The sequence below is a fragment of the Petaurus breviceps genome, unplaced genomic scaffold, assembly GCF_028583685.1.
Source record: "Petaurus breviceps papuanus isolate PSGF00001 unplaced genomic scaffold, PetGlider_PUasm1.0 183, whole genome shotgun sequence".
NCBI lineage: Eukaryota > Metazoa > Chordata > Mammalia > Diprotodontia > Petauridae > Petaurus > Petaurus breviceps.
The window spans coordinates 23,425,643-23,449,593 of NW_027185791.1; the positions used below are offsets into that span (position 1 = coordinate 23,425,643).

The window sequence follows — 23,951 nt, forward strand, 5'->3', positions numbered from 1 at the left end:
CATATTCCTCTCTCACCTGTTAATTTTATTTTTTATATACCATACCTTCCTATTCAACTGATCTTGTACCCTCTGTCTATGTATACATGTACACATATACACACACTCACATATGTATTTATGCACATATACACCCTCCTATACATATATATGTATGGAGAAAAATCTCATGAATTACAATATTTGTTTTTCCATGTACGAATATAAATAATTCGACTTTAATAAGTTCCTTAAGATTTCTTTTTCCTGTTTACATTCTCATGTTTCTCTTCCCTATTGTATTTAAAAGTCTAATTTTCTGTTCATCTATGGATTTTTCATCAAGATTACTTGAAAATTCTCTATTTCATTGTATGACCTTATTTTCCCCTGAAGCATTATACTCAGTCTTGCTGGGTAGGTGATTCTTGGTTTTAATCCTAGCTCTTTTGACCTCTGGAATATCATATTCCAAGCCCTTTGATCCCTTAGTGTAGAAACACAAGCTAGATCTTGTGTTTTCCTGATTGTGTTCCCGCAAGACTCAAATTGTTTCTTCCCGCCAGCTTGTAATATTTTATTCTTGATATAGGACCTCTGGAATTTTTCTATGACATTCCTAGGAGTTTTCTTTTATAGATCTTTCTCAATAGGTGATTGGTGAAATCTTTCAATTTCTATTTAGTTTTATAGCATCTTGATTTCTCATAAAGTCATCAGCTTCCATTTGTTCCAATCCAATTTTGAAGGAATTATTCTCTTCAGTGAGTTTTTAAAATTCCTTTTCTTTCTGGGAAATTAGGCTTTTTATGGCATTCTTCTCCTCCTTAGCTTTTTGGGCCATGTTTACCATTTGTGTTAGTCTATTTTTTAAGGTGTTATTTTCTTCAGTATTTTTGGGTCCCTTTTAGCACATTGTTGACTCATTTTTCATGATTTTCTTGCAACATTCTGATTTCTCTTCCCAATTTTTTCTCTACATCTCTTAATTGTTTTTCAAAATCCTTCTTGAGCTCCTCCATAGCTTATGAGCACTTCATATTTTTCTCAGAAGCTTTTGATGCAGCTTGTGTTTATTTTTCTGGTTCCATGTTTTGATCCTATTCATTCCCAAAATAGGATTCTCTGGTCTGATTGTGCTTCCTCGGCTTGCTCATCTTGCCAGCCAATTCATTGACCTTTGAGCTCTTTGCCATGGTAGAACTCTGCTTCCAGAGTGGAGAGATTTGTCCCAAATTGCTGGGGTTTTCACAAATGTTGTCAGATTTATGAGGAGGGTACCCTTTCTACAGATTCCCCAAGCTGTGGCACACTGGCCACACACCCCAGGACTGCCACCCAAACTGTGTTCCACATCCAAGAAGGACAAAGCAAGAGTTATTACCTTCTGAATGGTTGCTTGATCCTCCTAAAATCTGCAGGCCAGGAGCTTTGGAGGTAGCCCTGTGGCAGCATCTACAGCCACCTCACCTCTGCCACCTCTTGCCCTGGGGTTTGGGCTGGACCTTGCTCTTCAGTAACCCAGTTCCAACAGTGTTCCCCATTGAACTTTAACTTTCTCTTTGGTGTTTATGGGTTGAGAAATCAGGAAACTGTCACAGCTGTTAATGAGTCACTCTCCTGAAGTCTGCTCTGACCAGTCTGTGCCACTGCTTGGGCCTGCCCTGGGGCCCAGTACCTTCTAGCTCATGTGGGACTGTGCTCAGCTCCCAGAGTGACTTCCAGAATAGACCCTTCCTTTCAGCCTTCCAGGCTGCCTTCTGTGGGAGATTGTTTCTCTCTGTCCCTTTGTGGATTCTGTAGCTCTAAAATTTGTTTAGGATTATACTTTACAGGTATTGCAGGTAGTTGGAGCAGAGCTCAGAAAAGTCCCTGTTTTTACTCTGCCATCTTGGCTCTGTCCCCACTGTCACATTTTGAAAGCAAACATAAATTCTAATCCCTAGGGAAGTCAAAGATATTATGGATGAAGCTCCTTGTAAAATAATGACTGATAACACTTTCTGAACCACACAAGGAGATGAAAATTTATGTGATACAGCCCCTCAACAAGCAGCTGAAACAAATATTTGATCCCTGCTGAGGAGGTGACACTCTCATACATGGCATTGTGACCTGTCACAAACCTACTTTTATAATTAATTTAGCTAGTGTAAGTTTTTAATGAATGTGTATTGAGAATGTAATGTTCCAAATATAGCATAGAGCTTTTTATAAATAAATAGCACAATTTTCCCATCAATGATGTAGAATGCTCATTTACTGGGCCCAGAATAGAAGTCTCTCCTATGTGGTATAGTGAAAAAAAATACTGCATTTCAAATGATAGAAATTAGGTTTGAATTTTAATTTTGCTGTTTAATAATTTTAAGTCAGTTAAATTCTCCTTCTCCTCTTTAAAGTGAGAGAGGACTATATCATCTCAATGTATGTCCCTTTTACTGATGATTCTTTTTTAACATTCTCTTATGGATCAGTATGGTGCTCTGACTGGCCTCTTTATTGACCTATTCATATTCCTTTTGTGATGCATCCCATAATTCAGGATACCACTAATATTGAATTTCTCCCTGTAAAAATAAAGATAAGTGATGGGCCAAGCCCCTGTTTGCTACTGGATCCATTTATTATGATATACTGACAGTATTAGTACATCAATAGCAGTGAGTGGCATATAGTAGGTGCTTAACAAATGCACATTGATTGATAAGTTCAGTTACATAAATTTTAATATTTATTTCCTCCTTTTAGTTTTTATGTGATTAACTCTTCAAGTTTTGACCTATCCCTCACCACATTTCTTGCTTTTCTATACCACTAATACTGTAGCTTAATGAAAATTTCCTTTAAGGTTAGATTTGATTAATTAGAGATCTAAACCAGTAGTAGTCTCCTATCCCATATCAGGCACTTGGGAAATTAGTGAGAGTGTAAATTGTACTGCAAGTTTGTTTCACAATCCCATCAAAATAATGAAAATCTTATGTAAGACTGCATGAATCATTACTTACACTCTATTGAATCACCAGTCCTCCTACTCAAAACTCCAAACTCAGATCAAAATTGATTTTATTTTCTTTTAATTACCATATTGTAGGGGAAAAAGATCTACTGAATTCAGGAAGATGAGTTCAATTCTCTCCTCTGATACATAGTGTCTATGTGAAGTTGAGCCTATCATGTGCCTAGAAATTCTGGACAAAAGGATGGTTATAAGATTAAATATACTTCAATTGGATATAAAAGTTTTTTTTTAATCTCCTGGCAGCTTTAAATCATCAAAACTTATTAAAGTATTACTATGTGTCAAACACTGTTCTATGTGTTGAGAATACAAAGGCAAAAAAAAAAAACAACCCAAATAAACAAATAAAAAACAAACAGCTAATTCCTATCTCAAGGAGCAATTGTATGCTCAATATGTAAATAAGGGGAGATATGCAAGAAACAGAATGCAATATGGCAAGCAAAGGAATTCTTAGCTCCTTGTTTCAGTTATTCAAGTATTTAGCTCCTTGTTTTAGCTATTCAAGTGCCTTGAGACCTGCCTGTGATTTGGAGGTGGAAGGACTTGCTGATGTAACAGAAAGGGGCAGAACGGGAAGGAGTTAATGATATAGAAACTCAAACACCAGCTCACACTGAGCAGAACTGGGAGGAAGGATGGTTGTGGTGCTGGCACTATGTCTGTCTGTTCTGTCTGTGTTGATGTTATTTCAGACCTGTCTGCTGACACAGGCTATTGCTGTTGTTACAGAAACCCTGGGACCTTACTGCTACTTCAGAAGCCCTGAAAAAGTACTTTACTGCTGTCTGTTTACAGAAAACCTGAAGGAGGATTTTACTTAAGTTTTCAGAGGTTCTGGGACTTTACTGATGATTTGTGTTAAATTCTCAGACAGAGGCTCTGTCTGTAGTTCTGGGTTGATTTCAGAGGTAGAAAAGGAATTGATGATATTGCCGGCAATATGTGTGAGTATTGTTATAACTCTGCTAAGCTTGATATGTGGTGTGGGACCAGAAACTGGACTGGGAGCTGGATTGGGAACTAGATCAGAAGATGGACCAGGAGCTAGACCAGGAACTGGACTGGGACCTGGTAGGGGCCTACCTGTGAATTCAGGTGATAGTTGGGTCAATTCTGGCAAGAGCTGGGAGCATGGAAGAGAAGCAATGGAGTTTGGGAGTCAGCCTGGAGTCAAGATGAAAAGACCATTACTTGGATCCTTAGTGTTGACCAAAAGATTATGATTTACTGTAAGTTAGGGGTGGAAGACCTTTGTACTCTGTACTCCTTAGGGATGATTTCTTCTTTTTTTTTTAAAGCAATTGTGGTTAAGTAGCTTGCTCAAAGTTACACTGCCAGGTGTTTCTGGGTGGGTGCTAAGTGTCTGAGCCAGGATTCAATCCCAGGTCATCCCAACTCTGGGGCCGGGTGCTCTTACTCACTGTGCTACCTGGCAGCCCCAGGATGATTCCTTCTTAAGCATTATTGGATTAAAGATGATTGGAAACCAGTATACAACTAAGATGAAAGCAGGCTTTAGGTGGGTACTTTATATTGATTGATGCATATTGGGACTTACTGAATGATATCTTTTGTTTAAGACTATGGCCACTTTAATAATAAGTTGTTATGTTATATCATTGTGAATGTTGTCCTTTGGCTTCTGGGAATGTTTTTCTCTATTTTACTGCTGAATAGAGAGATCACTATATTATGTGATCAGAATCTTAAAATTATTCACAGCAGTAGTTCTCAGGAGAGCTGCATATGCTTGGCTTTACACAGATGTACACAGTGGTCACCTTCACTCCATCGCCATCCACTTAGAGTTAAATACTTTCTAAATTCTAGGATAAGCAAGAAAGATCATTTAACTCACAGGTCTAAAGATTTTGTCCTTTTCTGGGGGCAAGTGAAATAGTTAAAGAAAATGGTGGATATTACAACCACAGCATTGAAGTGTACTGTTAATGACAAATCATTGTTTGTAATACAAATACTTTGGTGCTGAAAATAGAAATTATTTTTTTTGTTAAATTGATTTATTTCTGCTCCTGGAGAAGAGTAATGTTTCAACAAATTTGTAGGGCTTGTTAGTGTAATACAGAGTTCTAGGTTATTGAACAGCAAGCTTTAATTCATATGCCTTCATGACCCGAAAACAGAACTGACTCAAATACTTCTTATACTGCCACATATAATACATATAAATAATATGCATTATTTCCTATATAATATTGTCCTCTAATTGTTTAAGCAAAACTTCACTTTGATATGTGGGCTAGAGAACAGAGTACAAGATTTTTAAAGAATATATCTGGCACAAGGTATTGTTGAAACGCATAAAAATATTGGGAAGTATAAAAATTTTGGAACTGTATGTGCTGGAAGAAATATTGTACTGAGAAAGTATGATCTTTTAGGTTGCCATATGTCAGTATTTAACATTTTTTTGCTTTTTGGAGGGGGGAAGGTAGGCCAATTGCAGTTAAGTGACTTGCCCAAAGTCACTCTACTAGTTTGTGTGTGTGTGTCTTTTGTGTCTGAGGTCAGATTTGAAAACAGGTCCTCCTGACTCCAGGGCTGGTGCTCTATTAACTGCACCACCTAGCCACCCCTTAACTTAAAAAAATATTTTGAAAAAAATGATTACATATATAACCCTAACAGCCAAAAAAAATGATTTCGTTCAAAAGGAGACAAAGAAATAGATGTAAATTGACATATAATTGAATAATGGATAATTAAACATAATTTCAAGTAGAAAATTTTGTACTTGTATTTGAATTTCCAATTTCAGCTTTTTGTTAAGTTAAAATAATCTTTTTTTTAATATGATCAAGCAACTGGTATTTGAGAAATTCTTCCTGTCCATGTGACAGATACTTTTCCATGTTAACAGCTTTGAAACTTGACTCTTGTTAAATAAGTAGATTCTTATCTCTTGAAAAATGATTTGTTGTGAAATGGAGAGTCAATTCCTGCCTCTGATGATGAATCAGAAATAATTACCAGGGTGGAAATCTAATCCCAGTACCACTTGTTTGAATTGCTTAAAGAAATTACATCTTAATTTGTCCTTGAAAGTTGCACAAAGTTGTTGGACAGCTGCAGGAATAATGTGGTTCAGAAATAAAGATGCAGATATCAAAAAAACAGAAGGAAGCTATTCTAGAGAGTATTTTTGGCCTAGGATTAATTTTCTTGTTCCTAAATCAACATCACTTGAGTATTGTTTTTGGTCTTTTTCCTTCCGCTAAGACATTTAATAGTGGTATGGTAAAGCTTATCTGGCATTTTCTACAGGCATTAAAAAATACATATTGTAAAACCTCATATTTATTTCTAGTCATACTTTGCTTGATGATGGTATTTGTCTATGGATCAAGAAACTTGATCTTAGAAAAAAAATTATCAGACTGTTGAATAATATTAGTACGCATGCTGTGTATTAATAATCTTCAGTATAATATTAATAATGACTTTTGTATGAAAAGATAATTAAAAGAAATCAAAGACATATACAATAAGAAAAAAGGCAAGGTCTAGTCATACTGGTACTAAAGGATGAAATAGATGGTTTAAATACTGCACTGATAATCAAGTATTAAGAAAATTAAACAAAGCAATATCCTCAGAATATTGAGTTCATCATCCATTTACCGAAATAATATACAAAAATGGTACAGAATGAAAACATGTTGTACACTTATAAGGAAAATACTTATGTCAATAAGTTTGTGGACACTGTGACGTGTAGAATTAAATATTTATGCTTTTGTAGTTGAATCACACATGATGAAGAGATGCAATAATTTAGGGACAAAGATGTGTCTCCATGCTCCTAGAAGTATTACAGAGCTACCAGGGTCTCTTATAGGTCAGATTACTTTTCAAAGCTATTTTCTTTTCTATAAGCTTTCTCTCATTGTAAAGCTGTTCTCTTCGGTATTTGCTTTTCTTTCTGCAGGGTCCACAGAAGTCTTCTAAGTGTCCTTTGAAAGTGCCCTTTTCACAGTCTCATATGACACAATAACAAGATGTTACCTTTATATACCACAAGTGATTGTCATTACACAATAGGATAAAATCTTCCATTCCTGAGTTTTTTAAGTTTTTCTTTTTTTTTTTTGCAAATAATGAAATGAGCTGCTATAACTAGATAAATACATATCAGTGTTTTTATTTTCATCTCTGTGGGGTCAAAGGGTATCTGGATTTTGAAACTTTTGAGATATCATTCTAAGTTAATTTACATATAGTTATAACAATCGAGAGACCTATCAACAATGCACAATTTTGCCTCTTTATTGTAACTTTTCCCATATCTGTCACATTCCTCTTTTGTAATTTTGACAATCTATTTGGTAATTTATAATTTTGTTTGTATTTATTAATTAGCTCTATCCATTACTAACTTTATTAGAATATAGTATTTGTAGTTTCAGGGAAGCAAGAGCCCTTTCTGAATAAAGTGACAGTTCAGAATAGGAGAGCAGTTAACACAAGTCTCCTCCCAGAATAATAAAAATCATGTGTAAGAGAGTGAGAGAGAGAGAGAGAGAGAGAGAGAGAGAGAGCAACTGTTAAACATTCAGTGTGATAATTTACACCCAGAAAATATCAAAAACTATAAATCAGGACACAATTATTTATTTTAGTGCTTATTTTTTGTTATGAAAATGTTTAAAATGCATATCAAGCTTAATTCAATGTGTTACTTAAAAAAAATCATACTCCCCTACCACCCCAGAATTTCAGTTTCTTCATATTGTTTATGTATAAAAATCAGTAGCTCAAATCATCAAAATAATCATAAATCTAGTCACTAGAAGAGATCGATTTCACTAATCTATTTTGTTTGTATTCCTCTATAGCTTTCAGCTAGTCACACACACACACACACATGCACACATATTCACATACATGCACACATCTATTTAATGAGAAAGAAATAGAATTGGACTAAAAGAACAAATTATAACATGGGAAAGAAGCAGTTGATGAATACAATTGGGGTGAGGATGACAATACCTGGAAAGTGAAATCTTTTGGGGATTTTTCTGTAGTAGAAACAAAGAAAAAGCATTAATTTTCCAAGATTAGTCAAAGTCCTGTCATCCAGAGAGCAGAAGTTGAAAAGAAGGCAGTGTGCTGCACTCAATGTTTAGTCTTAGAATACACACTACAAGATATCCTAAGGAACCTGATCACCATAGCATTCATATTCAGTTCCTCACATTAATTTTTACACAGCTCTCTCTGCCCTTCATTTTGTCTCCTCCCACTATGCTCCATCTCTCCAGATACTTTTAAAATCTCCTTCATCTCCTTCTGTGTCACTTTGACATTCAGCATCCATAATAAATACTTAGTCTTCTGCAGGGCATTGGACTACAAATCCCAAGATGCTTAACTGTTTCCTTGATGCCACTTTCTTTACCTGAAAAAGAATCAACTCCTTTCAAAAATGTGTTTCAAAAGGATCTATTGAAAGATAAATGTATGCACTTCTTTCAGAGCACATTCAATTATTTATAGAGACACTTTCAAAAGATAGTAGAGTTTTAATGCTTCTCTCCTTCAAATGACAGAAAAGAAGTTGGAATCTAGTGAAAATGTAGTCATAAGTAATTGTTGTAATAAAAAATGGACCTAAGGTTGTGAGAAACTAGTGACTATTTTTCTAATTCACGTAATTCATTAAAATATATTGCTTTCATGAGTAATTCTCTTCATGAATGAAATGTAGAATTGAATTTTAAAAGAATATTGAAAAATGTCATTATGGACTCTTTATATATTCATTCTCTCCTTTTTATTTTTAGAATTATTAGGTTCCTTTGGTCAATAAAATACTCAGTTTTTTTTTTTATCTTTAGCTTACATATTTTCATAGGAATATAAAAGGGGAATGAACTTGGAAATAAATGGTCAGAACCAGGTTGAAATACTTTTCTCAGAGGACAGTTTGACTATTGCAATTCCAAAGAAGAGCAGATCATAAGTATTATTTTTAAAAGGCAAAATTCTTATTACTTTTCATGCAAAGAGTAAAAATAACATAAGCACATCCAAAATCCTACCAACACAATTTCCCTTTGTATCAGAAAAAATTAAATAGGTCTTTTTTCCATTAGTCAATTTGCAATTCTATAAATACCAATATTTAAGACTAGATTAAAAGCAATTTACTGAACAGCATTGAAACCCAGCTTGCTCCTATACAACAGATATTTTATATTGCTACTTTGGATGTTTTCTTTGGCCATAATACTTTGTACCAAAAAAGGTATTCTTCATCATGTCTCCCTCCACTCTAAAATCTTACATTTTCCAGAAAATGTCTACTGGTATTTCTTAATTTTCCTTAATTTTGATGCTTTTCCATTATTGATCTATTTCCCATATATAATATATATATGGCTTGTTTGAATATATTTGGAACCATGAGCCAAAAGCTATGGAAGTGTTCATACCCTCTGACTCAGTAATACCCTTGATTGGTCCATTTTCCAAATCAATCAAAGAAAGAGGCAAAGCAACCATATTGAGAAAATATATTTATAGCAGCTCTTTATGTAGTAGCATAGAATAAAAAATTGAGGGGATACCCATTAATTGGAGAATGATTCAACAAATTATGTCATATTAATGTGGTAATTTACATCTTCTCTATTTGGCAAGGATTACTTGATCCTAGCCTTCAGTTTCACTGAATTTTATTCTGAATGAGGGGCAAGAGAGTGAAAACTCATAAAGCTCATGGATAGCCTCAGACCACATCCTATATAAACATTAACCAGGAAACCAAAAGCCAATTAATATGGGCACGGTTCGAATTTGCTTTTCAGAATGTTTGGACTAGTTTGTAAATCCACCAGCAGAAAATTTCTGTACCTAATTTCCCAGTTATCCTTCAACATTTGCCATTTTTGTATTCTGTCATCTTAGCAAATCTAATGGTTGTGAGGTGATAGTTCTAACTCATTCTAATGAGCATTTCTACAGTGATTTATTAGTAATTTTCAGCCTTATTTCACATGAATACAGATACTTTTGATTTATTTCTCTGAAAACTGGCAATTCATATCTATTGACTATATATCAATTGAGAAATGGCTCATATTTTTATAAATTCAATTCAATTCCTTTTATGTTTGAGAAGTAAAATGTTTATGTAAGAATCTGGTTGTAAAAATCTTTTCCCCAGTTTACCATTTTTCTTCCAATTTTAATTGCATTAGTGTTCTTTCAGGAAAAAAAAAATATTTTAAATTTAACATAATGAAAATAATGCATTTTCCTTCAGTGAACTTTTCTGCCTCTTGGTCTCTTGTTGAGTCATGATTTTTTTTCACTATCCAAAGATCTGAGAGGTAATTCCTTCCATGTTCCACTATTTCGCTTATGTTAATAAGATTTTGGTTTAAATCATAAGCACATTTTGAAATTATCTTGCTATATAGTCTGACATATTGGTCTCTAACTTGCATTTTGTCAGACTATTTTCAATTTTTCTCAAAAATCTCTTATGAAGTAGTGAGTTCATTAATAACTGGGATCTTGATTTAGAAAATTTAGGTGGTATTATCAATTTTATGTTATTTGCTTGGCCTACCTTAACCAAAGTCAATTTTTGGCATTTATTAAAATACTCACCTTTTTTTTTCCCACTATTTGCTTTGATATGGCCAATTATGCTTAAATTTTCTGAATATTGATCCATCCCTCCATTCCTGGTACAAATATACCACGGTCATTGTGCATAATCCTTGTGATAAAGGGTTGTCATATCATTGCCAATATTTAACTTATTTTTTATATTGATATTCACTAAATTTGTCTATAGATTTATTTCTCTGCCTCTTTTAGGCATTAAGATTATCTTTGTTTCATTTAAGGACTTTTCTAAGACTCTGTATTGACCTATTTTTTCAAATGCTTTGCATAATATTAGCATTAATTGTTCTTTATATATTTGGTAGAATTTTCTTTTAAATACATTTTGCTTGGTATTTCTTCCTCCATCCTGGGAGATTATTTACAACTTGTTTAATTTTTATAGAGTTACTTAAATCTCCTGATCTAATAATGTGATAAATTAATATTTTTGTAAATATTTATTTCCTTTAGTCTTTTAGTTTTAATAACACATTTTATGAAAAATATAACCTAATAATTAACTTCATTTAATCATTTTTGGTTGTGATTTTTCCTTTTCTGATGTTAATACATTTTTCTCTTTTAAAAATCAAGTTAAACAGTAGTTTCTCTATTTTATTTGTTTTTGAAAGGTAGTTTCAGGGTGGGGCAGAGTCAAGAAGGCAGAATAAAAACAGAGACTTGCTTGAGCTATCCCCCCAATCCCTCCAAATCCCTGTAAAAACAGCACTAAACAAATTCTAGAGCTACAGAACCCACAAAATAACAGAGTCAAACAAATATCCCGACCAAGACAGCCTGGAAATTCAACAGGAAGTGTCTATTGCACTGGGCTGGGAACAGAGATGGCTGCTTTATAATACAGATTAAAATCTGATATAGCTAGGCCACCTTCCCTAGCATTTCTTTTGATTAATACCCTTGATATTCTGGACCTTTTGTTTTTTCAAATGAATTTTGTTACTACTTTTTCTAGGTCTACAAAGTAATTTTTGGTAAATTGATTGGTATGGCATTAAATATATAATTTGATTAGGTAAAATTGTAATTTTTATTATATTAGCTCTACACAGCCACGAGCAATTGATGTTTTTTTTTTCCACTTAGATCTGAATTTATCTTTGTGGAAAGTGTTTTGTAATTGTGTTCATATAGGTCCTGGCTTTATTTTGGCAGGTAGACTCCCAAATATTTTATAATGTCTACAGTAACTTTAAATGGGAATTTTGTTTCTATCTCTTGCTATTGGACTTCATTAGAAATATACAGGAATGCTGAGGATTTATTTGGGTTTATTTTGTATCCTGCAACTTTTCCAAATTTATTTATTTTCTAAAGTAGTTTCTTACTTGATTCTTTAGGATTCTGTAAGTATATAATCATATCATCCACAAAGAGTGATAACTTCATCTCTTCTTTGCCTAATTTCATTCCTTTGATTATTTTTCTTCTCTAATTTCTGCTGCTAATGTTTCTAGTACCAGATTGAATAAGAGGGGAGATAGTGGACACCCTTGTTTCACTCCTGATCTTATTGGAAATGCTTCTAGCTTATCCCCATTACATATGATACTTGCTGATGGCTTTAAATAGATGCTACTTATAATTTTAAGGAAAGATCCATTAATTCCTATACTTTCTAGTGTTTTTAATAGGATGGATGCTGTACTTTGTAAGAAAAAGAGAAAAAGCCTTTTCTGCATCTATTGAGATAATTATGTGGTTTCTGCTACTTGTTGATATGTTGTTGATATGATCAATTATACAGATGGTTTTGCTCATATTAAACTATCCTTGCATTCCATGAATAAATCCTACCTGATTTATATATAATACCTGATCAAAGTGTTTTATTCTTGTAATAAGTTGCTGTAGTATTTTATTTATTTATTTATTCATTTATATTTTATTTTTACTTTCACATTATTCATTAGTAAGGTTATAAAGAAGGATTTTATCAGCTGGAATGAAAAATGGCAAGAGGACATAAAACCAAATAAGAGAAGAAAAAGGATCAGGTATTTTTCTTCCACCTAGATATAAACTCAATTCTTTCTAGTTCTTTCTCTAAATGCACATATTTCTCTCCATCATGAGTCTTTTGGGATTGAATTGTATCACTGCATTGCTGAGAGGAGTCCAGTCAATCAAAGTTGGTCATCACACATACATTGTGTCTGTAATTGTGTACAATTTCTCCTGGTTCTACTCTTCTCACTCAGCATCAATTTGTATAAGCCTCTCCAGGTAAATATAAAGACCATCTCCTCCTTGTTTCTTATAGCACAATAGTATTCCATAATTTGCATTTACCACAACTCGGTCAGCCATTCCCCATTTGATGGACACACCCTTAATTTACAATTCTTTGCCACCACAAAAAGAGCTGCTATAAACATTTTTATAAATATGGGTCTTTCTCCAACTTCTATGAACTCTTTGGGATATAACCCTTCTAGTGGTATTGCTGGATCAAAGGATATGAAAGTATTTATAGCCCTTTGGGCATAAGTTGCTATAGTCTTTTTGCTAATATTTTATTTAAAATTTTTGCATCTATATTCATGAGGGAAATTAGTCTATAATTTCCTTTTTCTGTTTTATCTCTTCCTGATTTAGGTATCAGTGCCATGTTTGTGTCATAAAAAAGAATTTGGTAAGACTCTTTCTTCACTAATTTTCCCAAATTGTTTGTAGAGTATTGCAGTAAATTGTTCTTTAAATGTTTGATAGAATTTGCCAGTAAATCAGTCTGGCCCTGGAGATTTTTTCCTAGGGACTTCAGTGATAGCTTCTTAAATTTATTTTTCTGAGATAGGGTTATTTAAGTAATTTACTTCCTCTTTAGTTAATCCGGGTAACTTATATTTTTGTAAATATTGATCCATTTCACTAAGATTGTCAAAATTATGTGCATATAATATGGCAAAATAATTACTAATTATTGTTATAATTTCCTCTTCATTGTAGGTAGATTCACTCTTTTCATTTTTGATACTCATAATTTGGTTTTCTTCTCTCTTTGTTTTATCATTTTGGCTAAGGGCCTATCATTTTTTTTTCATAAAACCAGCTCTTAGTTTTATTTATTAATTCAAAAATTTTCTTAATTTAAATTTTGTTTATCTCTCCTTTGGTTTTCATTATTACTAGTTTAGTATTTAATTGTGGATTTTCAATTTATCCTTTTTCTAGCTTTGTCAACTGCATGACCAATTCATTGACCTCCCTTTTCTCTAATTTATTCATGTATGCACTCAGGGATATAAACCTTCCCCTAAGAATTGCCTTTGCTGCATCCCAAAAATTTTGGTATAGTGTCTCATTATTGTCATTCTCTTAAATGAAATTACTGATGGTTTCTATGATTTATTTTTTGACCCACTCATTCTTTAGGATTAAATTGTTTAGTTTCCAATTAGTTTTTAATCTGTCTTTCCATGGCCCTTTATTCCATATGATTTTTATTGCATCATGATCTGAGAATGATGCATTTTTTATTTCTGTATTTCTGCACTGAATTGAGAGGTTTTTATGTCCTAGTACATGGTCAATTTTTGTGTATGTGCCACATACCACTCAGAAGAAGGCATATTCCTTTTCATCCCCATTCAGTTTTCTCCAGAGATTTATCATACCTTCCCTCTCTAAAATTCTATTCACCTCCTTAACTTCTTGTTTATTTTGAGGTTTCATTCATCAAGTTCATAGAAGGGGAGATTATGGTCTAATATAGTTTTGTTATCCATTTCTTCCTCTAATTTCCCTACCTTCTCCCCTAGGAATTTGGATGCTATACCACCTGGTGCATATAAATTAAGTAATGATATTGCTTCTTTCTCAATAGTGCCTTTTAGAAGAATATAGTTTCCTTCCTTATCACTTTTAATTAGATCAATTTTTGCTTTTGCTTTATCTGAGATAAGGATTGCTACCCCTGCTTTTCTTTTACTTTAGCTGAAGCATGATATATTTTACTCCAGCCTTTACCTTTACCCTATGTGTATCCCTCTATTTCAGATGTGTTTCTTGTAAACAGCATATTGCAGAATTATAGTTTTCAATCCATTCTGCTATCCACCTCCATTTTATGGAAGAGTTCATTCCATTCATGGTCACAGCTATGTACTATCTTTTTCTTTCCTTCCATCCTATTCCCTCCCCAGGTTATGCTTATATTTTTCTCCCCTTCTCCCTTCCCCTCCTTAAGAGTTTTCCTTTTAACCACCACCTAACACCCTCTGTATTCCCTTCTTATCAGGCCCCCTTCATTTTCCTCCCCTTCCCCCTTACTTCTTCCCTCCCTTCTAACCACCCCCTCTTTTGTTGCTCTTTCCCCCTACTACTGCCTGTAGGATAGTTTTATACTTAATGTTTTATATTATTTTTTCTTTGCACCAAGAGTGACAGGTACAAATCTCATACCAATCTCTTCTCCCTCCCCTCTTTCCCTCTATTATGATATGTTTTGTGTCTCTTCTCCATAGAATTCTATGCTTAACTGTTTGTGTTATTCCCTCCTTGCACCAGAACTAATGAGAGAAAAGCTCATATAATACTCATCACCCTCCTTTCTTTCCCTGTGATATATTTTATACCATTTTGTGTTTTATAATTCACCCTTTTCCATTTCATTCTCTTCTCTTCTTTAATTGCAATCCCTTTGTAGCCTTTAAACATTTTTAATCATAATTTTGTGCACTTTATACTCATACCCTCTACTTGTCTATATACAGTTTGCTCTTATTAAATAACAGGGAATATGTGTGTATTTTCCTTGTTTGCCTTTCTATGTGCCTCTTGCGTCTCATAATAGGAGGCTGAATTTTCCATTGATCTCTGGCTTTTTCATCAGGAAGGTCTGGAAATCAATTATATTGTTGAATGACCATCTCCTTGCCTGGAAGAATATGTTCAGTTTTGCTGGGAGGTGATTTTTGGTTGTAACCCGAGCTCTTTTGCCTTGCAAAAAATGGTATTGCACTTCCTCCAATCTTTCAGTGTAGAGACTGCCAATCCTGTGCGATCCTCACTGTGGTTCCTTGGTATTTGAAATCTTTCCTTCTTGCCCCTTCAAGTATTTTCTCCTTTATCTGGTAGTTCTTGATTTTGGCCACAACATTTCAAGGACTTTTCAATTTGGGATCTCTTTCTTGAGGTGTCCAGTGGATTCACTCTATTTCTATTCAGGTTCTAGTGTCTCAGGGCAGTTTAACTTGATAAGCTCTTGGAGGATGTTGTCCAGGCTAATTTTTCTTCATGATTTTCCAGTATGCCTATGATTCTTAGATTATCTCTCCTGGATCTATTTTCCAGGTCAATAATTTTTCCATTGAGATATTTTGCCTCTTTTTCTTTTTTTCATTCTTAATGTTTTGTTTGATCAATTCTTGGTTCCTCATAGATTCATTTGTTTCAATTTGGTTGATTCTAGTTTTTAGTAAATTATTTCCCTCAGTTTGTTTTTGGAGCTCCTTTTCCATATCACACATTTTTCTTTTTAAGGAGCTGTTTTGTTCATTGTAATGTTTTTCTAATTTTGCTTTTAAAAGAATTATTCATTTTATTTTCTATGTCTCTCATTTAGTTTTGAAAGTTATTTTTGAGCTCATCCCGAAATGCTTTCTGTGGCTTTTGACCAGTTCCCTGTTGAGGCTTCAGCTGTGGGAATGGAGTCAACACTGTCTCCCACTGAATTTGGTTCTTTGCTCTCATGATAGCATGGACTCCTGAATCTTTGTCTTTGCAATCTGCTTTCTCCCCATTGTGAGGCAGGGCCCTAGCCATGCCCTCCCTCTAGTGTTTTTGAGCCTTTACTGTACTGTTTAATGTTTTGCCCTGGTGCAATAATTACTTTGTTTTCAGGGTCAGGGGCAGGGGGATTGGAGCAGCCAGGGTTCACTCTGCCATCCTGGTTCTTGGCTGTATAGTGGCATTTTAAATTTCTGGGCTATGCATTGGTAGTCTCAGGAGTAGTTGCTGCCCCTGCCAGGAGCCCTGAATTTGATTCTTACCTTGCTCTGTTCACTCCCAGCAATTCAGTGATAGACCTGGAAAAAGCCCTTGTGGTTGGTGGGACAACTTGCCACCACATTGATCAGTCCTTGTCCCAGCCTGCTTCTAGATTAAAATTCTTTTTGAACTCTGCCATGGTCTAAGAGCAATTGATATTTTTACTTGAGACATTTGCAATAGGAGCTTTAACTTTGTTATCTTCTTAGTGTGTGTTTTGATTTTCTTTGTAACAATAGCAACTTTGTATAGTCAGAATTTTCTCTGTTATTCACTCATTTCCCAGGCTATTTCTTGTCTTTTAACTCTTTCATAAAGTGGAGCTCAACTTCCAAAGTGATGGGTACTCTATCCCAACCTTCAGAAGTTTTGTGTAGGTGTTTTCAGAGATGCTTTTGAGGACTTGTAAGATATCAGTTCTTCCAAGGTGATATGATCTAAGGAGACATGGGTTTACTCTATCTTGCCAAGTCCTCTGGTCTGTGAATGATCACAAACACTCTTTTCTGCTCTGGAACTGTGATGAGGGTGCCCACTCCCCTGTGACCACAACCTCTTATATGCTTTTTCTCCTCCTTATCCAGGGACTGCCACATAAGAGTGACTGTAGCAGCAAGCACCCCAAGCGTCCTCAGGGTTTGCAGCTACCACAGGTTCTTGGATCTGCTTTGTTAAAGGAAAGCAACTCAAAATGGGTTAACAAGCTTACTTTAATCAGTCAGACATATATCGTTTACCTTGTTCAGGAGAAAAGGTCAGCACCCTGAACCTCAAAGTATACAGGCATAATTATCAAGACAGAAACATCAAGTAGACAGATTTCCAAACTGTCCAACCATTACATCCATACCCAGTCAACATCTGGGTTTCCACATTCTGGGTTTTTCAAAGCCGGGGGACTCTCAACAACGGCTTCCCAGAATTCAGATCAAATCACAGAACATTTCTCAAAGTGAGTCCCAAAACAAAGCTACACATCAGGGCTTATATAGCCTTCTCCTGGCTCAGAGAATGTAACAACCTTATTGACTCACTAGCCAATCAAGAAGTATCTACTGAAAAACAAGCCTCCCACCCCAGGCTTCAGGTGCACATTAGCCTAGGGGCAGGGAAGATCTTTAAAATTTACATTCGCATTACAGTGACCCATATCCAAGTGTGAGAAAAGTAAGAGTCTTTCCCCAACACTCCCAGTGGTGACGGAGCCCCCATAATTTCTTGTGACCAGTCATTTGACCCCACTTAACATCTGTGAGATGACAATGCTGGAAGTATCTCCTGCTACTAATGATTCAATCACTCCCAAGGCCAGCTCCTCTTTTGCTGGGATTTGGCCTAAAATATTCTGCATTGGCATGAACTGCACTGGACTGTGCTCCACTATCACACTGTTGTGACCTGCTGATCTTCTAAGTTATATTGTGTGGAAAAAATTGTTTCATCCTATCCATTTTGAAGTTCTGCTGCTCCAGAATTTGTTTTAGGACATTATTTAATATAGTATGGAGAGGTCTAGGGGGAGCTCAGGGTTGAGTTTCTTTTTTTTCTGCCATCTTGTGCCACCCGATTCTATTTCTTAACTTTTATTTTCTTCATTTTTTACCAAGTTGTGGACTTTTTTTCTTTTCTTTGCATCATTGTCATTTTTTCAGATTTTTTCTGCTATCTCTCTTATTTGATTTTTCTTTTTAAAATTTTTTTCAATTTATTTATTTTTTAATTTTCAACAATCATTTCCACAAGATTTTGAGTTACATATTTTCTCCATGTCTCTCCCCTAGCACCTACCTAAAAATGGCAAGCATACTGAATACCTCTTCCCCCAATTGTTCTCTCTTATATCCCTCTAACATACCACCTCCCCCAATTACTTTATTATAGAGCAAGATGGATTTCTATGCCCCATTGTCTATATATCTTATTTCCTGATTGCATGTAACAACAATTTTTTACATTAGTTTGTAAAACTTTGAGTTCAAGGTTCTGTTGTTCTTCCCTCCTCACCCACCCCTACTGGGAAGACAAGCAATTCAATATAGGTTATACATGTGTAGCTATTGCAAAACATTTCCATAGTTGTCATATTGTGAAAAACAAAATGTATTTCCCTCCCTCCTATCACACCCCCCATTTAGTGTGTTTTCTCCTTTGACCCTGTTCCTTTTCAAAACTTTTTGCTTTTAACTACCCTCTCCCCAATCTACCCCCCCCATCAACCTTCCCCCTTCTTTTCCCCTTCCTCCTTACTTTCTTGTGGGCTAAGATACCCAGTTGAGTGTGTATGTTATTCCCTCCATAAGCTAAATCCAATGTGAGTAAGTTTGACTTAATCTCTTTCACCTTCCTGCTCTTTTACTCCACTGTAACAGGTTTCTTTTGCCTCTTTTATGTGAGTTAATTTGCCTTATTCTATCTCTCCCTTTATCTCTGCCTATATCTCTCCCAATATATTCCTCTCTCACCTCAATTTTATGTTTTAGATAGCCTGCCTTTGTTGTAACCACCATTTTGTGAACCCCATCTTTTCTCTCTTGGGTAAGTTTGCCTAGGAGACTTGCCTGAAAGCAAAACCCTCCCAGGAGACTTGCCCAAACTTGCCACCTGGAACCGATAAGCTACACCCCCTCATTCCTCAGAATATACTTGGAGACTTTTCAGTTGGGCAACAAACTGATCAATAGGCAACAAACTGATCAATATGTAATCTAACAGGCAAGTGGTAGTTTTCCCTTGGTAACAGTTATGTTATGGCATTTTTCTATATAACCCCAGATCATATGCATCTTGGTGCTGCTTGATTTGGGTTGTGTTCACCCCCTGGATGATGGCTAATTCATTAAACTGTTCTCAAAATGATTAAAGGTATCACTTACTGATTTTTCAGTATAACACCTTCATATTCAAATTATTCTGTGACGTCTGTATATGTATACAGACACACACACATATACACACATGCACACACCTATACATACATACATGTATATATACACACAAATGCACACTGATACATATATACACACATACATACAAGAATACATATGTACATGCATAAATATTCCTTCAACTATCCTCATACTGAGAAAAATCACGAGGTACAAATATTGTGTTTCCATGTAGGAATATAAATAGTTCAACTTTATGAAATTCCATATGACTTCTTTTTCCTGTTTACCTTTTCATGCTTCTCTTGCTTCTTATATTTTAAAGTGAAATTTTCTATTAAACTCTGGTCTTCTCATTAAGAATGCTTGAAAGTCCTCTATTTCATTGAATATCCATATTTTCCCCAGAAGTTTTGCTGGGTAGGTGATTCTTGTTTTTTTTTTTTTTTTTTGCCTTTTGGAGGGCAATTGGGGTTAAGTAACTTGCCCAAGGTTACATGGCTAATTTATTTTTGTGTGGGTGTTAAGTGTCTTTGGCCGGAGCCGAACTCGGGTCCTCCTGACTCTGGAGCTGGCACTTTACTCACTGAGACACCTATCTGCCTCAAGATTCTTGTTTTTAATTTTAACTCCTTTGACCTCCAGAATATCATATTCCAAGACCTGATATCCCTTAATGTAGAAGCTGTTAGATATTGTGTTGTCCCGATTTCATTTCCAGAATACGTGAGTTGCTGCTTGGAATGTTTTCTCCTTGACCTGAGAAATCTAGATTGTGGCTATAATAGTCCAAGGAGTTTACCTTATCATGTATTTTTCAGGAGATGATCAGTGAATTATTTAATTTCTATTTTTCCTCTGGTTCAAGAATATCAGGGCAGTTTTCCTTGACAATTTATTGATAGATAATGTCTAGGTTTTTTTTTTTTTGATCATGTCTTTCAGGTAGTCCAATAATTTTTAAATGATGTTTCCTGGATCTATTTTCCAAGTCAGTTGTTGTTAATGAGATGCTTTATATTGTCTTCTATATTTTTTTCATTTTTTGGATCTATTTAATAGTATCTTGATTTCTCATGAAGTCATTAGCTTCCATTTGCTTCAATCTAATTTTATAATTTTTTTTAAAGCAATTGGGGTTAAGTAACTTGCTCAAGGTTACACAGCCAGTTATTTCTGGGTGTGGTGCTGAGTATCTGAGCCTGGGATTCAATCCAGGTCATCCTGACACTGGAGCCAGTGCTCTTACTCTCTGAGCCACCTGGCCACCCCTCCCAATCTAAATTTGAAAGAATTATTTTCTTGAGTTGTTGAAATTTCTTTTCCATTTTGCCAATTTCTACTTTTTAAGGCATTCTTCTCATTCAATTTTTGTGCCTCTTTTGCCATTTGAGTTATATTGCCAATTGAGTTATACTATTTTTACGATGCTATTTTCTTCAGTATTTGGGGGGTCTCTTTAGCAGACTATTGATTTGTGTTTCATGATTTTTTTGCATCATTCTCCTTTCTCCTCTCAATTTTCCTCTTTCTATTACTTGATTTTCAAAATCCTTCTTGAGCTCCTTAATGGCCTGTGACCAAGTTGTATTTTTCTTGGAGGCTTTTGATGCAGTAGTTTTGACTTTGCTTCTGTCTTCTGGTTCTATATTTTGATATACTTTGTCACAAAATAATGATTCAATAGTTTGATTTTCACTTCCTCTGTTTGCTCATCTTGTCAGCTAATTACTTGACTTTTGAGCTCTTTTCCATGTTAGAAATCTTTTTTCAGAGTGGAGAGTGCAGTGTCCCAAATTTCTGTGGTTTTGTTCAGCTTTTGTCAGGGTGTCTACCAGGCACCTATTTCAGAAATTAGAAGAACTTTCTTTTCACAACCTCAACAACTCTGCCATGCCAGAGGTCTTCACCCCAGGATGACCACCCATGACTGTGACCCAGATCCAAGCAGGACAAAACTAGAGAATCCTGCCTCAGCACCAGAGAAGAGATTCCTGAAAATGCCTGCTCATTAGCCACTTTATCCCCCCACCCTCTTTCTAGAGCTTTGTAAGCATCGACCCTGGCAGTAGCTGCTGATGCAGCCACCTCTGCCTCCCTGGGAGCAGGAGTCAGACTCCACTCTTCTCTCACTCAGGATGAACAGAGTTCCCCAATCACCTTTTATTTTCTCTTTAACATTTATGGGTTGAAAAGTCTCGAAGCCATTACAGCTGCTGTTGAATCAATCCCCTGAGATCTGCTCAGGCCAGTGTGTGATGATGGTCTGTCTTGGCATTGTCCATACAGGACTGCACTCCACTCCCAGCTCATTGTTATAGACCTTTCCTGTAGACTGGCCAGGCTGCCTTCAGTGGGAGATTTGTTTCTGTCTGTTACTTTATGGATTCTGTAACACAAAAATTTGTTTAGAATCATTTTTTTTATCATTATTGAAGGGGGTTTGAGTGGGAATTCAAGCAAATTCCTGCTTTTACTCTGCCATCTTGGCCACTTATCTGACTTTTTACACTCCTATTTGAGCTATTCCTGGGCCTGAGATGAATTCTAATTTTTCTTTTGTGGTTTTGAATGTAGCAGTTTTTATTTTGCTTTCTTCTCCTGACGTTCTGTTTTGCACTTCCCTGTTACTATAGTAACTTTATATGGTCAGGATCTTTGTTGTTGTGGCTTGCTTGCTTATTTGTCTAGTCTATTTGTATTTCTATTGTACTGTATTGTATTGTTTTTTTATTTCTATTCTAAAGTTTGAATCTCCTTCCTAAGGCATACTATCCCAACCTTCAGGTTTTTTACATAGCTTTTTTTCAAAGTTATTTCTGGTTGTCTGTATACTTTTAGTTCTTTAAATGGTTTATATTCTAAGGAGAGGTGTATTTGAGTGTGTGTAATGCAAAAGAGTCCTCCATCCAGTCCAGATGTCAGATCAAGAGTCAGCAAAATGACTCCTGTAATCTCTTTCTTCCCAGGTGTCACATCCACCTACTGTCTGTGGAGCTGAGAGCCTCAAAAGCAGCTGTCACCAACCTCTGATTCAGTTGACCCCAAATCCTGATGTTTGTTTCCTCTGGAGAAGCCTGTACTGGCACAGTCTGTGCAAGGGCATGCTCCATTATTACCCTAGTGTGACAGATGTTTCCTGCTGACTCGAATTATTTTTTGCCTTTTTTTGGAGGGGCAATTGGGGATAAGTGACTTGGCCAAGGTCACATAGCTAGTTTTCTATGTCAAGAGTCTGATACTGGATTTGAACTCAGGTCCTCCTGACTCTATGGCCAGTGTTCTATTCACTGAAACACCCTCCTTCTGACTTTTAAAATTCTATTGGTCAAGAAAATTATTTCAACCCATTTTTGGGGGGGAGGTTCTGCTGCTCTAGACTTTTTTGAGGACTTATTAATTTTTTTTTCTAATGAGAACTTGTGAGAGCTCAAGAGAGTCCCTGATTTTGTCTGCCATCTTGGTTCTGTTCTCCATTGTTTTCCCCCCCACAATATAACTAAAATGAGTATACATTTTGCCTTATTGCATACATATGTCCTATATCCTATTGCATTGCTTATTGCCTTAAGGAGGGCATGCATGGAGTGGAAGAATTTGGAACTCAGAATTTTAATTAAAAAAAACAAATGTTAAAAATTATTTTTGTATGTAGCAGAGAATATAATAAAATATTCCTAAAATCATCATTCATCCTTTCCCTCAAAGGGAAATTTAATTAATTAAAATTATTATTAATTTATTTAACATTAATACTCTCTGTTTTCAGTCAAAATTCTATCTAAAGTAGTTTGTCTTTAATCTCCCACTTCCACCTCTGATAATCTATCTCCTAAACCAAGTACTTAATTAAAACTACTATCTCTCAAATTGCTTATGAATCCAAGCACTAATGCTTTAAACTTCCTTTTTCAGTCATCTTTTTTTTTGCTTTGTGGAGGGCAAATGTGGTTAAGTGACTTGCCCAAGGTCACACAGCTAGTAAGTGTTAAGTGTCTGAGGCTGGATTTGAACTCAGGTCCTCCTGATTCCAGGGCCAGTGCTTTATTCAACTGTGCCACCTATCTGCCCCTCAGTCATCTTTTTAAACTCTCTCCAACATGCCATACTTGACCTCGTCATTTTTATGGATACACCCTTTTCTCTGCATTTTCATAATAGTACTATTTCCTGGTTTTTTTCTCTTACATCTCCTTTACATTTTTCTTTACATATATATTTTCCATTCCCTTTTCTTCTTGTCTGAGTGTACCATAGGACTCTGATGTTACTTTTCATCTCGTCTCATCTCATCTCATCTCATCTCATCTCATCTCATCTCATCTCATCTCATCTCTTCTCTTCTCTTCTCTTCTCTTCTCTTCTCTTCTCTTCTCTTCTCTTCTCTTCTCTTCTCTTCTCTT

General features: G+C 35.3%; 1 long non-coding RNA gene across 1 annotated transcript in view; it reads left to right on the forward strand.

Moving 5' to 3' along the window:
• Positions 1–3,623: 3,623 nt before the first annotated feature.
• Positions 3,624–23,951, forward strand: part of LOC138161009 (uncharacterized) — a 22,710-nt gene continuing 2,382 nt past the window's right edge. Inside the window, exons 1-3 of the long non-coding RNA XR_011168242.1 lie at positions 3,624–3,951; positions 12,586–12,669; positions 13,271–13,307. This is a non-coding gene — a long non-coding RNA (uncharacterized lncRNA). The remainder of the gene's footprint in view (positions 3,952–12,585; positions 12,670–13,270; positions 13,308–23,951) is intronic.